Consider the following 15,767-nt stretch of genomic DNA (forward strand, 5'->3'; position numbering starts at 1 on the left):
TGTGGGAAAGAGAGAAGTGTTTCTAGTCTGTAGATGTTGAAGCAGATGAAGGATTTTCCTGGGAGAGAAACTGCTTTGTGCCACACTGAATGTGCCCCAACCAGACAGGTATCCTGATGAGCTTAGACTAGATTTCCAAATTTCCAAAATTTGATGGAAATAAGCACTGAGAATCGGAATTTTTCTGATTCTTAAGGCTGATTTCAGGCAACTTCTTTTCTTTTGGAGCTGTGTCTGTTTCTGTCCATTGCCTGCAGTGAGCCAGAACCCCAAATGTCCAAGTAGTAAATTGAAAGAATCACGCAACAGCCTCATAAACTTGAAGGATGTAGCAGGAACAACCAAGTTGGGACACTGTCTGGTCCACACCCTGGTAGGAAAATAGAAGATAGCCAACATTCTCCCATATAAGGGATAAGATTGGAAAATTGAAGCTGCCTTCATGTGGCTCTAATAAAGTCCAAGGAGAAGAGTTGGGCAGAGCATGTCAGATCAAGAAGGGCAGAGTGAGCAATATGCAAGTATTCAGATTTGCAGTTCTGCAGGTCAGCTACAACAAGACTGGCTTAGTGCTCTTGTCCTACAGGTTCCAACTCACAGTGCTAAGACCAGAAATCATCACAGCTGAACACAAAATGAAAAGAAAACACAAGGGCTACGGTCATAACCAAATCAATTGTTTTGAAGAATTGCTGAAAGAATCTGAAGAATTTTTTGTTTCTCTCTCTTTTCATTCAAAGACTTTTGTCACTTAATGGCAACTGTAGAAGTGTTTCTTACATGGAAATTAGAGACCAAACAGATCCCATAGAGAACACAGGGGTCTTTAGTGAGAGGCAGGTACTTAAAACAATAGAAAAATCCAAACCAAAACAAAAAAAAAAATCAATCAAACAAGCAGAAGAAGACATATAAAACCCCCAAGCACACAGAGGAAAATTCAAAGAAGAAAAAAACGCTACTGCATAGGCTGGGCAGGAAGGAAGAAAAGGATGGTCAATGCTGCATATGTGGAACAGGTAGAATGACATACAGCTTGCCTCTTTAGGCTAACATCTTCAGTCAGCAAGGAAGAGAAACAAACTCCGAACATCCGAACTCCAAAAAGTGAGACTTAAAGGCTTCTAAGTGTATGAAGCATCAGCAGACACTTGGTGTCTGCCCTAGAATGGGCCCTTCACCACTTGCTCCATGTGGTCCTGTTGCCTTCCTTTCTCGCTGTCCTACTGAGGCAACTGGGTTTGTTCCTTCTTCACATTCTCCTGATCCAGCTTGCCAGTGCAGCAGGAAAGTAAAGTATGTTTCCCTCTCCTGCAAGCCAGATAACTGCTGGGCTTTCTTGGAAGCTTTTCCTTCTCAAAGAAGAAGGGATAAATATTACCAAGAGGTGGCTGCTCACAGTGTCTCTGATGCCACAGACATTTTCAAGATATGCACTGTACTTAGGTGCACAGTGATTTCTCTGAGTGTGACCTAAAAAATTTGCCATTGTTGGAAAAGATCACATTTCCCACATATGTTTGGCTCAGTCACACAGACACCAGACATTGCATGTAATGTGGCTTGCCATAAAGACCAAGGAAAAATAATGAGCATGTGACGTAGGAGTAGAACACTGTCTGACCTGAACAGTTTTCAAACAATTTCCATGAACCATACTCTGCACAACTGGCCAAGTAAATGATCTTAGCTCTGGTAGGTAAATTTAGCTCCTTTCCTAAATTCATTCTGGAGCAATGCCACCCAAAAGGTCAGATTGCTGTACATTTCAGTGTCACATGATGCAATTTAGGGAAATGACAGCTACAAAAACTAATCTCGGTGGTACTTTTCCAATAAAATAAAATTAAACCTACTTCATTTAAACATACTTTATGGTTGGTGGCAAGAACAGATAGCCTAGGGACATGATTCATCACATCCTAATGAAGACATTGAAAACATGTCAGATGAATCCTGCTGTAAAAGAATTTCTCTTTCTCTGCAGTGTTATAAACAGAGTCTAATGTGACTAGATCAGAGGTAGTTATACCAGTCAAGTATAGAACAAAAGTGCACGACATGTTCAGAGGTTACATGGATCCCACCCAAAGCTGCTGCTCCAAACTGACATTGTTTCATTGTTTAATTGTTTTCTTCTTGCTGTCAGCACTGAATTCACTGGCATGCAGCAAGGCCAGCGAACCACTGAGAGAAACTCAACCTCAGCAAGAGGAGCTACACCCATGGCTAAAGAAGTGAAGGGCAGAAGAAGATCAAAGGCGACCTGTAATCTTGCCTGTGCAAGTAGCATTTTGAACATAATCACACGAAACAGGACCTTGACAGGTCATCTGGTCCACCCCTTGCTCTGAGGCAATATTCATCAGACTTTCTAGATCTGAACTGTTCTTGTCAAATACATTTCCAACGTGCACTTAAAAAAGCCTCCAGGGGAGAGAGGTGCTGTTCACTTCTTCTTACAAATACCTTTTTTTTTTTTTATCCTAGCTAGCCTAAATTTCTCTTACTGAATTTTACATGCTGTTTTCAGAGGATGAGAATAAGAGATTATTATCTTCTTTTTAGCAGCTTTTACATAGCTGAAGGCAATCTTCCTCCTGTTTCTATTCTTGAGGCTAATTTTTTCAGTCTTTCACTGTACATGATGCTTGCTAAAGCCGGGGCCATTTTCATTTCAAAATTACCAGTGGCAATGCTGAAATTAATCTAGTGTGAGCAGATCTTGCCTCTCTTAGATACTGCTGAATCATCCTATAAACGTTTATTTATCTATTTAGCCTGACAAGCACTCTGAGTTACTGGGAAGTAGAACAAGCCCTGTTTTACACAAGAGGACACAAGGCAGAGAGGATTTGTGGCTCTCCACCCTGTTGGTATCTCCACCATGTTCTAACTGCACAGCAGAGCAAGATCCAAGCAGCACATCCAGTCTCATCCCTTAGGAGGCAGGAAACCAAGAGCCCATGCTGTGCGGGAGCCATGGTGTGCATCGCCTGGATGTTTGTGATCACAGGGCAGCACAGAGCAGTTTTTCTACAGTACAGAGAGATACATGCACAGGCCGAGGGCAGGATTTCAAAAGCCATCCAGACATTGTGCTTTTCAGAATTGTAAAGGCTAATTTCATTTAACTTATAGTCAGGTACTGAATATATTTACATACCTAATGATGCAGACATGTGACAAGTACTTAAACACCTTCCTCCTGATCACTTTAGGCACCCTGGTAATTTTACAAATTCAGTAGAATCAGCTTATCCACCACATCTGGTCTGACTGTGAGGTCTGCAGCTCTTCACATGATCATTTTTATCACAACCTCAATATTTTACAACTCTACTATCAATTCAGTGGATCCTAATACCATTCAAATAGGTGTTCAGAAAGATATCTTATAATGATTCATCTAATGTTTGCATGACTGAAACTGAAACACTTTGTGCTTTTAGGCATGTCATTACTGGTAAAAAAAGCAAGGTTTCATTCCAGGTTCTGGCATTGCTCTTGGAGTTAGCAGCAACGTGTGGATCCCTACTCTTCAGGGCTGAGATTGCCAATAGATATTGCTGAGAAATACAACAGGGATGGAAGGGTGAAGGGAAATGTATAGTTTCTGGTTTTGTCTAGCTTCCACAATTTTAATAGTCCTGATAGAACAGCAGGAAATCACACTTTAAACCACAGTGAATCTGTTTAAAACTATCCTCAGAAAATACAGATTTTGCATTTTAGAACAGGAAACTGAGCACTTATGAGCCTTCTGACTGATTCAGTAACATCAGTAAACACATTACTGAAATGAGGAGTATGCTTTGTGAGACATAAGCTTCAGGTAATTGGAGACCATCCTGATCTATCATAAGTAAGTATTTTTATTTTCATTACATAGTCAATAAAATATGCTCAGCTATCAAAACCCAACAAATATTCAGAATTCTTCGCTTCAAACTTTTTCTTGGCTATAGTGACTGAGAAGGAAAAAGGAATGTTCCAAAGGATCATTTATTTTATCCTCTTTCATATTACTTTCTGAAATATCTTCAATTGTGTGGCTGTGAAAAATGTCAGGATGGCTGACTTGAACAGTCACGGCATTTCACTTTTATTTTTTTTCTTCTTTTACATGGGAAACGTTAATGTAAGTAGCTACACCATACTTAAAAGAGCAGATTGACAAATCGGCTTTTTGTTTCTTTGCTGGCTTGAGGGAACTTTTGGGTGGGAGGTCTTATTCCTGTCATGCAGCATGGTGACAGCACCAGGGACGGACAATGACTATGAATGGGACACCCGGGATGCTGTCACCTCCACAGCCCCCCTGCCCGCTCCGTGGTACCGCTGCCGTACTCTCGAGCTCCAGGGAATCCTCTGCCAGCGCTCTGCTGTTGGAACCAAAACATTCCCCGCGGAGAAACAAGTCCTCCCTCTAAAAGGGAGAGAATTAGGGCATTTCCGTGAAGTTCGAGCCGGGGAGGAGCGGGCGGGGGAGGAAAGCCGTGTGCGCGCCAGGGATAAACAAACACAGGGGCGCACACGGAGCGAGCGGAGCGCCCGGGCCGGGCCGGGCGGGACCGGGGGAGCTGCGGGAGCTGCGGGGCTGGCACCAGCGCGCCGTGCCGCCATGGCGTGAGGGGCCGGCGGAGCGGCGGCGGGAGGAGGAGGAGGAGGACGGGGAGAGGTACGGAAGGAGGGCGGGGGAAGCGGGAGGTGGAGCGGGAGGGGGGAGTCACTTTCTTCCTGCGTTGAAAAACTCACCCCTCGCCCCCCTCCCCGCTCCGTCCCCCGGGGCTGCGGAGGAGAAACTTTCTGGCAGGCGGTGGGCGGTCGGCGCCGGGCAGGGGCCGCGGGCGGTGAGTGCCCGTGCGGAGCGGGCAGAGCTCCCGCGCCTCCATCGCGCCCCTGCGGCTCCCGGCGGCGGGGCGGGGGCGCCGCTGGCCGCAGGGCTCGGGAAGGGACGGTCGGTCCGAGCGCTGCCTCCGGCACACGGTCCCCAGGCCGTGCGGCGCCCAGAGCGGCGGCGGGAGCGGCTCCAGGTGCCGGCGGGGCCGCGCAGCGGGAGCGGGGCCGGGGCGTCCCGCGGGGAGCTGCTCCAGGCGCGCACGGGCTTTTCCCGGCTGGCTCCGGCGGAGCGGAGCTGCTGTCGGGGCACCCGCAGGACGGGCCCCGCGAGTCCGAGGGAGGTGGGGGCGTGCGGGGGGACGTGGCGCTTTCTGTGCGAGGCTTCACCTGCGGGCGCCGTGGGTAACAGCTCTGCTCCTCCTCAGCAGCGGCACCGCGGGAGCCTCCCAGCCTTTGGCTACCGAGTGCAGCCTCCCAAACATGCACGTGTGAAAGGTAAGCAGTAGCATCCTTGTCTTGCACCTAGGCAAGCTGAGAGACAGGAACAGTGCGACTTGCCCGATGCAACTTCCTGCCACATTTTTTTTTCTTTCTTTTTTTCTTTTTTTTTTTCTTTTTTTTTTTTTTTTTTAAGTGGGAAAGTTTTAAGTGACCTGGGACCAGAGCTGTCAGCTCGGGAAGCTCAGTCTTCTCAGCCCCAGGCAGCGAGTTGCAATTCCTATAGCTAGTATTGTATGAAAGCAGTGCATCATCACTTGGTGTGTCTCATGCCAGCTCTTAAAATTCAGTTTGGTATGAATGAAAGTAACCACCCTCTCTGTTCTTCTGTCGCTCGCTCTTGAAGCAATATAAAACTGTGACATTTTCCTGTATTTTCAAGTTGGAGTGGCTTGGGTTTTAGCCATAAGCAATGGCAACATAAAAAGTAGTCACAACTGTGAATAAAATACAAGAAATATTGCTCAACCCTGGAGATTTTTCAGTCACACTAAGAAGATCAACTGCAATTTAAATAACACTAAAATTTTAATGTAGTCTAAACAAAGACAAAGAAAATCTCAGCCTAAATATTGCCACATTATGTTTATCATGCCAACTATTATTATAACTCACTGCAGTATTTCAAAAAAAGGAACAATTCAGCTGAAGGGCAGCAGTGGGAGTCAATAATTCAGATGCTGTTTATTACTCTGAAAGACTCTAGCTGGGTACCCCTGGGCAAGTCACTCCACCTCTCCATGTCTCTGTTTTCTTCCTCATAAAACAGATAAATGTCCTTGCTTGCTTCACGGGGGTGTTGAGAAGTTTAATTAATTAATTAGTTTCATAACTACTTGTAGATCCTCGGGTACATCGTTCTACAAAAGTGCTAAGTATTATTTCAACTAAGAGTTTCCTTACTGTGTCTCATCACTTATATGTGGGGTTTTTTAAGTGACCTGAATTAGTTAAGTTTTAGGGGAAGTCAACAAAGTAGCAGATTTGGATTGGGATTGTCTTGACTCTGTAAACTTCACTGAGATGTGAAACTGAAGGATACTAACCACAGTGTTTTTTAATGGGGCAGAGCTACTGGGCCTTTAAAAAACCATAATTTTCTTGTTATTCAAAGTAAGAGCTTGCCTTTGTTGCTTTGTTTGAAGTATTGTGATGTTTTGCATGATTTTGAATTGCCATGAGAAACACCTGAGTGGTCTTAAGATAATATGAGAGAAAGATATAAGCATAATTTTAAACACATCTGTATTCTCTACTGTGAACACTGACCTCAGAAGACACTTGGTGCTGATTTTCTGCTACACATTGATATACAGTCTCCTTTACAATTTGTTCTTTGGTTGTAGAGAATATTGCAAGAAAGAAAGAAAGAAATGCATAAACTGGACCATTGATTACCTATGGTAAAAGTTGATAGATTTTGGTTGTCTAGGCAAACTCAGTTTTTATTGCAGTGTATATTAGTTATTGTTACTAGGTATTGAATAAATATCTGCACTACAATGGTGAGGAAAATGCATTTTATTACCTGGCCAAATGTTAGATGTGATTTTTATAGGTTGCATACAGTTATAAGTGAAAATGAGTAGCTGAAAGCAGGTTTTAGAGTGACATCTTGGGTTTGGTACTTTTTAAAAGCTCATGATGTCTGTGTGTACCATTTCTTTTCCTCAAGGACAATGACAGTACATAAGCTTTTTTAAAAACTGAGTTCAAATAAAACCTAGATCAGAGGTGGTAAAAAGTGGTTCATATCACCAGGCAGCTGTTGGGTTGTGAATGAACATAGGAAGTTTATATCTTAGTAGAGAAATTTTCACATCCATTAGTACCCAGCAGCCTGAGCAGTGAAAACTAGGGTTAAATGATGAGGTAAATGTCCATAAAACTCAAGTGTCCCTTCTCTCAGAAGTGATTGCATTTAACTAAAATTCAGTCACATTCTTGTTTGGTGTATGGAAACTTGCACATCTGGCACCCACAGCATACTATAGCAATGAGCAGAAATAAATCTAGTTACTATTGCTATTGTTTCTGGATATTTTGCAAGAAATAAAGCCCTTGGGGGGGGGTTCTGAAGGAATTAAAAAATCAGTAAAAAGCCCAGCTTTCTGTAACCATTGTTTTCTTGCTTAGACTTGGTAATCCAAGTGTGTGGTGAGTGAAAGAGGTTATGACTTTATCTTAGCAAATTGTATTTAATTGGTAAATACGACATCTCAGCAGCAAGTTTGTCCTGGCTGTTCTCACCTTCTTTGCTGTCTCCATTCAGCTGAGGGAGATCAAAGAGTGTAGTTACAGCACTGTGTTCCCCTAAAGCTGTTAAACCGTGGTGCCAGTTCACATTCAAAACCATAGCCACGTACTTGATATAAATAGTTTAGCATAAATAATTCTACATTTGACTCACTTTGAGCCAGTTTTCTGTTTACGGGTAAACTTTGTACTGATGTCTCTTAGCTCAGCTGGGATGGGTGGGGTGTGACAGTGCTGCATTAGTAAACCCCCAAACCCTTGTGCACTGCACTTTGAGCAGATTCGGCTGTGTGCTCAGGATGAGAACTGGCCAGAGAAGCCTGCTAGGAGAAAGGAAATTTATCAAATGCCACCAGAGATCTCTCTCATGAATGCTTTGTCAGTAAAAGTTTAGCAGAAGTGAAGTGTTGGTAATGGAGAGCTGACCGCAGGGGTCAGGTCGTTTTGGGAACCACACAAAGGATGGAGCACTGGAAATGTTTTCTCACATCAGGTGCTGGCATGACACTTTCATCCACTCTTGGGACATGGCCAGGTGTGGGAGCACAGGTACAATGTGACTATTATGTACACAGTCTGAAATTACCTTTGTTTGGTCTTTCTTTCTCTTTTTCTCCTTGCTTAGACTCAGAGTATACAGGAGGAATATGCAGTAGCATTGTTTAGAGTGGACAAAGGGTTGTAGGTAATTTGACTTTGGTATGTGTTATATCTCAGTACAAGAGAAATAGAATTTTAACGTTCAAGCTCACTTACCATGGTTGTCCCGGTTTATGCTTTTATTTTGTGGAGGTTTCTTATCAGAAATATTAAAAATGCTGAACATTTTCTATAAACCTGGTGTGCCTTCTTCAGCCTTCTAATCAAGTGGCTGCTAGAGTTGTTAAAGTATTTTGAAAAGTTGTTCACAAGCATTTCTGTGGATATCGTGTTCCTTTTACTCATATCCTTGCAATCATGGTTCATCACACCTTTTACCAAAATTATCTGTCCACTTTCAGTTCTGCTATGGGAGCCATGCCTGCACAACTTACAGTCAGAAGTGAGATCATAGGATTCTAAATTTCAAAATTAACCCATAATTCAATGGTTGTGTTGACACCTGCTCACAGATTGCTCATGCACGCGGTGAGTAGCTACATTTTGCAGGAATCATGTAGCTGTTTAACTCCATCTGCAGCTGAGATTTCTGTCCTTGAAAATGTAATGACCATGTTTTTCAAGGCTTTTGTTTAGGGTATTCTGGAGAGCACTGAGGACAATAATAGCCCTGAAGGAACTACAGGACAATACGTTTTATTGTCTGTCCCAGTTTGTACCCTGAAGAAAGCAGTTGTATCTGGGTACGTGTTTATTACATGTATGGAGAGAGAGAGAGGAGTTATATTCTCTATCTCTCTGTGGAGAAACCCTAGATAATGAGATAACAGCAGAATTGTATCAATAATAATGAACAACACACTCATCTGTAGAGAGATGCAGCTACCAGGTAGGGTGGTACAATTTAGGTCTATGACCACAGTGATCTTTATCCTGTAACAAAAGAACCAGTGGTTCTTCTGTGTGAGTACACATTTGGGGTCTGCATACTCACACTCTAAGGTTATCTGTAGATGATATAAAAAAGTGTTGGTTTAAATTGCTTAGATTACAAGCTCCTTAGGTTCAGACACTGACTAGCATCAGCATCTTTGGACTTTGCTGGTGCTTCTCCATGCTGCCACAATAATTTAACATATATGATTGCCATGATTTTATCCCAGCTGTCAACTCAGCCCAACACAGCCACTTGTTCCCTCCCTTCAGTGGGATGAGGAAGATAATTGGAAGAATTAAAGTGAGAACATTCATGGATTGAGATACAGTCTGTTTAATAGATAAAAGCCACACAAAACAGAGAATTCATTTACCCCTTCCCATGGGTAGGCAGGTGTTCAGACATCCCCAGGAAAGCACATCCCCAGGCTCTGTCACATGGAATGGTTACTTGGGAAGACAAATGCCACAACTCTGAACTTTTCTCTCTTTCTTCTTCTTTCTCAGTATTGTATGCTAAGCCTGATTTCTTATGTTATGGAATATCCCTGTGGTCAGTTGGGATCAGCTGTCCCAACTGTCCCCTCCCAACTCCTTGTGCATCCTCTGCCCCCTTGCTGGTGGGGCGGTGGGAGATGCAGAAAAGTTCTTGACGTATAAATGTTGCTCAGCAGTAACTAAAACATCCCTAAATTATCAACACTGTTTCCAGCACAAATCCAAAACATAGCCCCGTACCAGCTGCTATGAAGAAAATTAACTCTACCCTAGCCAAAACCATCACAATGAAAATAACAATAAAATATTAATATAGTTTTGTGTGCAACACTGAGTCATAAACAGGATATGGAAGCATAGTTAAAATGAGTTTTGATCCCATAGCAACTGAAGGATATGATGCATTTTAGAATTCCGGTCTATTAATATGAGGTTCTGTGGAAATCCTTTACAAATAAAAATATTTTATATCTTCAGCTATTCAAGTTTGTAGATATAGATACAGAGAGTGAGAATTGGTTTTGTAACACTCCAGCAGAATCACGTCATTTGTTTACAACATCTTGAAGACAATAAAATGAAGGGCAATTAAAACAATAAGCAGGGAATATTAAAACTGTTAATTATATATGGTGAAGAACAACAAATAAGGGGACTTGAAACATTTACAAGTATTTGGAAGAGTAAAGGTCAAGGCCAGCAAAGCAGAGTTAGTTGGAAAGAGGATAAAAGTTAAAGTCTGAAATTAAAACACTTGTTTTGGTATCAGAAGTTTCTGGTGTTGTAATCAGCCTCCTCAGAAGTGAGGGAAGATGGATGGCATGCAATTCCCTGGGGCAAGTTAGGCACAAGGAGGAATTCTGGCAGCAGTAAATTTGCTTTCCCCTTTTGCATGTAGGATTATTTTTTCCTGTCCTTTATTTGTGCCTCCTGGGCCTTGCCATTGCCATGTGAAGTTTTTCCAGTTCCTCCTGCACTCCATGGCTGTACCACTAGATCCACACAGAGGCTCCAGCCTGCCCCAGGCATTCTGTTCCCTTGCTCCCTTCTTGGGGCGGGTGGATGTGCCTTAGGGCTGTGGGCTGCTCTCAGGGGAAACCTTAAACATCGTTCCTGATACCCGACTCCAAAGGGTTCACAGCCTTACTGACCCTGAGTGGGCCTCTTTGCCCGGGCCAGGAAGATGAGTTACTTCTCAGTCCTTGCCAAAGGAATATTGTTTCACCGTCCGGGTTGTGCAGGCTTTGTTCTGTGTTTCTGAAGTGCCTTTTGCTGTCATAGTCCTAAATCCCAGAGGTGCCCTACATGCTGTAACAGTGTAACACGTGGATGAGTGGTTTGCATGGCTTCTGGGACATTAATGGAGCAAAGGTAGGGAATATATCCTCTTGGCCTAGGCGAAAATTCTCAAACTGCCTTCCTATAGTGTTAACATCTGTGAAAACATTTCTAAAGTAAAAAAACAAAACCTAATTTTAATTATTGAAATGGCCTTTTGAAATTATGTCAGCACAGAATACAGTGCTGGTGTTCTAGATGGAATCTTTCTCTGGTAGCTTATAGTTTTAAGCCTTCAGTGGTAAAAGTGATTGGGCTTTCATTCACTGAATGTGGATGCTTTAACAGGCATGTCTGTACTGGCTGGGAATGATTATCTGCAGGATTCTAGATGTCAAAATTACTTTGTTACTCATTCTACAGAGTGAGAAATGGAATAACCTAGTAAGGGTTAGGAATAGTAGTGTTAGTACAACCAAAAAATTACCAAGAAAGCATTTTTTACGGGAGTATAAATTGTAAAATAGAAGGAAATTCTAAATTCCCAGATTATGGTTTCGACATGCCGACTATTTAAATAATGTTTTCACTTGAGGCAGAGAGAAGGTTATGCATTCAGTGTGTGTGTGTATGCCCTGTATACAGTGATAAAATAGACAAATAAGCTTTTTACTGGAAGGAATTAACAGATGAAACTGCCATCACAGATGTCTTACAGATCCTACTGTAAACTTACAAAAATATTTTGCAATTGCTGTCTTACCTGTAGCATGGTGGAGAATGAATGCAACTTTCCATTCTCCTGGAATTATGGTCTGACACAGCTGTGTACTGCTCTACACAGATCCATTTAACTTTGTGTTAGATCAAAGGACAGACACAAGTTTAAATCTTGACTGCTGACAAGATGGCATATACTGATAATCCCTATAGGAACTGGCTGTTTCTGGTTGCCATTGGGATTTTCATAGCACAGCTGTTAGTCAGACATAAAAGCTGATACAAACTTCTTTCAAGGTATTTCCAATCATTTCAGAACAAGTGCAGTACTAACACCTGGGTACCTGAGCTGTACTTTATTTATGGCAGATGTAATTCTGAATAATATTTGGGATTTCAGTATTTAAGTTTTGAAATACCTTTGAAATTATATAATTGTAGCATGTTTTTCATAGTGAAAAAAACAGAGGAAGAAATGAAGTAATGTCCCCTGGTGGTTAAGGTTGTAATAGGTGTTTTTCAAGTTTTAGGCAGTGATTTTTACACCTTTCCAGTATTTTTATTGGAGAGCCATATAGTCCCTGGCTTTAGCTCACCAGTCAAAAGGTGGGTGAAGGATTCCTGACTGCTCCTGTCTCTTGGGACGTGGGAGTTTCCCACCCTCGTGTCCTGCCCCATAGCTTTGAAAGGGTCTCAACAGTACTGCTTGTTGATGTAGAAGCTGCACAGCTTGGGACTTCAGTCAATAGATTGATTGTGATTATTATAGCACTAAGATAAGTTTGTAGTTTTATTGGTTCTGCCCCATCATGGACATAATTAAATTATGCTGTACTGGATATAGTTCTCTGGAACCAAATGACTATATATATATATATATATATATATATATATATATATATATAAAAATCAGGAATTAGTCTCCATTGACTCTTTCACCTCTCTGTTTTCATGGACTTACCCTGCATTTTTTAGTACCAGAATGTCATTGCATTCAGTTAGAAGACTAAATTGCTCTCCCATTCTTAAATATGTTTGCAAAATATTTAGATTGGTGGTGAAACTGACCTTGTAGAACAAAACAGCTTTTTGGTTGATGTAACTGGCATGATTTTAGAATGCTACCATTATATAATGTTACCAAAAATTCCAACTGATATATTCCATGTTATAGATTCTGCTCCTCTCATCAGCAACAAAGTCAATTGCAATGTGTGTGAAATGATATTTCAGATATTTGGACAAAGTGCAAAAAAAAAAAAGAGATCCTACAAAAGTTTTCTTTTCTCTGCTGTGATCTAACCTACCACTTCTTGTGTTACATTTTGGCAGTTGCACATCCCTCTCCATTTAATGGAACAATATTCCACACACTTCTCATTGCAATTTTATCTATTAATTTCACAGTTTTGATATGACAGTATCTGTTTCTGGTGGTTGACCATTTCTTGTTGAAATACTTATGGCTTTCTTACCTGTTTTAGCACTAGGTTCTAAAATGGCTTTTTTTAGGTTTAATACCAGTTCTTGTGATGTGATTTGTGACAAAATTGTAGTGACACTGTTGTTCAAAATGAAACTGCATGTTATAATATTACAAGCAGTGAAAAAAATTGAGTAAAAAAGTTCATTTTCACTGTCAATAATTTATGAAGTGCTAAGAAATGATGAAATTTACATCCATGCTGACTCAGGTAATTTTCTAAGGTAAAAGTTTGCACACTGAACTGGAAGATTTGATTTTAGTCAGTATGGTGGAACAGATTTTCCTTTAAATATTTGAGCACATTTCTTAGGTAAACATTTGTTTCTCAGGTATCTCAGGTAATGATAATGAGAACTGTAGCCTTTGTGGAAAATAGTAGCTTCCCAAAAGAAGACAAAGATTCTGATGTGTTCATGTCCCAGTCCTGGGATCTGGGAAGATCTTTTCCTCCGTTTCGTGGAAGTTTTAGTCACCTGAAATCCCACCTTTTTTGTTCCTGATTGTAAATGAGCCCATGTCAGAAATGGGTCATGGCTAGCGTGGGAGATGCCAGCAGAGACACCTGCAACTTCTGCTTTTTAAGAAGTGTTGCAAGTTTGGTCCCAGGTAAAAGCAGCTGCAAAGCAGAGTGGCTCTTCAGAACTGATACTACAGAACTCTTCAGAACTGATACTACAGAAAACCACAGTTCTTTACCTGTTTTTAATTTTTAATCACCCACAAGAAGGTCAGATTTCTTCAAGGGCAGCTGTGCAAGCTGGTGATCCTAACAGTGCCATCATTTCCTCTCCCTCCTCCTCTGTCCCTCTCTCACTCATGAAGCAAAGTCTCTGTCCACATGTGGCAGGAGAAAATGGGCCTCTCTTTTATTTTAAATAGTTTATTTGATAAGGTTATCTGTATAAACTAATGTTTTGTTTAGTTAGTGGTTTCAGTTTTACAATACTTTTTTTTTCCTTCAGCTGAACATCTGCCAGTTGATGCAAATGGGGAGAACTAAAATTGTTAAGATTTAATCTGTGTTGGGTGTTTTTTTCTGTAATAATTGATGATTTTTACTGTTTGTTTCTGCTGGCAGTGGAGTTGAAATCATGCAAAATGCTCTTTCAATCTAGAACTAAATGGCAACATTTTCAAAGCACACTGAATAATATAATTTTCTTGCATGGGCTCCTTTTAATTTTTAATACTTAATCAGATCATGGTTTCCTAACTGAATAAAATCCCCTCATTTTCAGAAAAAGTTGAGTTGCTTTGTAAAGTTTTTCTTGGAAGACGTGGCTGGTAATGATGCAGTGTAATATGAGAGTAAGGAATTCCTTTAGCTTTAAAAAATGGTATTGTGAGTGCACATTAAATGATCAGAAGGCCCAGACTCCAGTTCTTTCAAGCCCTGTGTATCAGGCACACTTGTAACAAGTTCACACACAACTGGTAATCTCGAGCTTATGTGGACAGTTACCTGCACAGATCCAGCTTCCCCTAAGCTATGCTGATAATCAAGGTTCAGAGGTTTGCATGGAAAGGAAGATGCACTCCTTTCCAGCTGCCTCCTCCAATCCTTCAGTCACACCAGGCTGAGCCCTGCCAGGTTATGGGACAGGGCTCACTGTCCTTAGGGAGCCGTGGCTGCTGAGAGTTATTGTCTTCATATCGTAGGAAGGGTGCCAGTATAATTTGACCAAGAATAAATGATTTTGTACTCCTGCTTTTGCCACTGCCTATTGACTCTCTTCCAGATCGTGACTCTGAATAAATATACAGGAGGTTGGTTTTCAGTTATTCTGTTGTTAGCCTAAAGAATGTGGGGCAGTGGTTCCTCCTCATGTAAAGGTAAAAAAAAAAAGGGTTTCCTTTCTCAGTGAAATGTGCACATGAATAAAGGGTGAAAATGTGGGAGGCTATTGAATACTTAGGAGTACAGACTATGACTTTTTGGCAACACTGGATGTGTTTGATGATGGTGTAATGCTGGGAAATGTGTGTTCAGATTTGCAAAGGAGTTCTGGGAAACTTTACTGTATATTCCCTAATCGTTGGTCAGAAATAACTTAATTTAGGGAACTCTTAAAACCATCCCTAAATTTATATATGTTCTTAATTGACACTGATGTGCAGAAGACGTACAGAAATCAAACCAAAGGAAAGAATGCATGAAGTCCTTACTGCTAGCTGGGATTTTTTTCTGCTTGTGTGAACCAGGAAGTTTTTTCAATAAATGGTTAACACAGAAAAAAGCTACAGGCATTTTTGGCTTTTTTTGAGGTATTTTTTTAAGTTCTTTCCTCTGCCCACAGTTCTAAAGGATCACAGAGGCTTTAAAAAAAACTGTAGTGGGTTTTTTATTATTATGACAAAGCAGTTTTTTCATCAATTAAAAAAATTTCATCATGTTTCAACCATAATGTATTGCTTTGGCTGGTTTTTATCCCCCTCCTCTCAAAATATATTATTGTATCGTTTCCTTCAGCATAGAGAATAATACAAGTAGATTTTAGTGGGTCTGGATAAACTGTGGTGCATGTGTCTTTGTGTATGTATGTATGTGGTGAGAGACTGTGTAGGTATAGTAAAAGTGTTACCAAATAAACCAGCCTGTCATAATGTGTCCTGTAACAACTGCTTTACATCCAAAACAGGGCAAAATGTACTT

The 15,767-nt window shown here is 41.2% G+C and overlaps 1 protein-coding gene across 10 annotated transcripts in view; it reads left to right on the top strand.

The window, feature by feature from the left end:
• The first annotated feature begins 4,105 nt into the window (after positions 1-4,105).
• The window catches only part of DSE (dermatan sulfate epimerase), a 35,141-nt gene continuing 23,479 nt past the window's right edge, over positions 4,106-15,767 (top strand). Inside the window, exons 1-2 of one of the 10 annotated variants that reach the window (XM_038132800.1) lie at positions 4,106-4,681; positions 5,268-5,337. The gene's annotated coding sequence lies outside the window, so the exon portion shown is untranslated. The other 9 variants (XM_038132801.1, XM_038132809.1, XM_038132812.1 and 6 more) reach the window with 9 other exon arrangements.

This window comes from Motacilla alba, chromosome 3 (assembly GCF_015832195.1).
Source record: "Motacilla alba alba isolate MOTALB_02 chromosome 3, Motacilla_alba_V1.0_pri, whole genome shotgun sequence".
NCBI lineage: Eukaryota > Metazoa > Chordata > Aves > Passeriformes > Motacillidae > Motacilla > Motacilla alba.